Raw genomic sequence first — 1,780 nt, 5'->3', positions numbered from 1 at the left:
AATTTTATAAGTTGGTTAAATGCTGTACCTGTTCAGGGAGGTTTTATGTCATGAATATTCAGTTAGTACAGATTTTCATTTAGTGAATTGCACTTTATGAATATGTATTTAGAAGAGTCTCACTTTTCCACATTTAAATGTATTTAGTGCCCTTAGATGAATTTTGACACTCTGTAGAAAGCCAAAGAACAGAAGCAGCGATGCCTGTGTTAGCCTTTGTCTCAAATAAAATAAAATAAAATAAAATAATATTTAAATACACAAAAAGAAAAAAAAAACACACTCTCCCCCATGTCAAAAGAAAACGGAAGGGACCAGCTTCTCAGAGCAATGGTCAAAAGCAAAAGCAAAAATACAAACACAGAACGTGCTAGTGAGTGGATTAGTAAGTGGTGGGACCCTTAAAAGAGCAGCCCCAGGACTCTGTCGTTTCAGAACCTCTAACTACGTGTCCTCAATTCCAGCTGTGTTTTGGTAAGTGCCAGGGACAGACTCAATATTGAGAATGAATTTGTCCATGTAACCCCGACGACCCCTCTGAGGATGATACAGCCCCCTTTTACAGATGGAGAAAAATAAGTTGCAGGTGAAATAAGTTTCCTCAGTCACAAAGAAGTTGTGAGACTGAGTGTGACCCCATGAAGCCTGACCCCAGAGCTCAGTTAAAATGTTTTGTATGGGGACAGGTGCTGCCCTGGACCAGAGCAGCTGCACGCTTGTGCAGGAGCAGGAGCCCTCTGCATAAAGAGAAGAAAATTATCATAATGATAGCCTACATTTATTGAGGGCTTATTATATAACAGGGACTTTACATGATGGTTAGTCCTCAAATTAAGCCATTGAAATAGGAATTATCATTCTCATTTTGCAGGTTAGGGAAAGGTAACTGAGATGTAGGTAAGTTATCTTGGTCCATTCCAACTGCTATAACAAAATATAATCCTGCGTTCTTGGGAATGAAACGGTGAACATTCTCTACTGGAAGACTTTTTTTTAAATTAAATGATAGCTGTGTACATTAATGCAATCATGGGGTACAGTGTGGTGTTTTCATATACAATTTGAAATATTTTCGTCAAACTGGTTAACACAGCCTTCATGTCATTTTCTTAGTTATTGTGTTAAGATGTTTATATTCTACTTTTAGAATTAGAATTCTACAAGATTCACTTGTACCCTTTTAAGATAAACCATAGAGGTGATCCCTCCAATCCCCCTCCCTCCACCCATCCATCCCCCTCTCTTCCCCCATCCCCATATTTTTAGGCTATAATGGGTTATAGCTTTCATATGAAAGCTATAAATTAGTTTCATAATAGGGCTGTGTACATTGGATACCTTTTCTTCCATTCTTGAGATACTTTGCTAAGAAGAACATTTTCCAGCTCTATCCATGTAAGCATGAAGGAGGTAAAGTCTCCATCCTTCTTTAGGGCTGCATAGTATTCCATGGTGTACATATACCACAATTTATTGAACCAGTATCAGCAATAAAGGGAAAAGTTCTACTGGAAGACTTTTTAAAACCCTGGAGAGCCTTGAGGACTTGAGAGCTGGAACAGAGAAGAGGCAGCGTGGGGAGCGACCTGGTTAAACATGGGCTGACCTATGGCCCTCCCTCCGTTCAGGCACTTCTGTGTGTCTGCAGCCGCAGCTTTATGTTCTGTTCACTTAAACCTGATGAGAAATCCCAAGAAAGGTAAAATCACCCTTCTCCTTTGGTTTCAGAAATCAAACTCAGAGAAGTTAAGGAAGCTGTCTAAGATGACACAGCTACTAG

Source organism: Otolemur garnettii, unplaced genomic scaffold, assembly GCF_000181295.1.
Source record: "Otolemur garnettii isolate 467f Iridium unplaced genomic scaffold, OtoGar3 scaffold00130, whole genome shotgun sequence".
In the NCBI taxonomy this organism is placed as follows: Eukaryota; Metazoa; Chordata; class Mammalia; order Primates; family Galagidae; genus Otolemur; species Otolemur garnettii.
The sequence above is the reverse complement of the archived record's forward strand: the minus strand, read 5'-3'. Positions refer to the sequence as shown.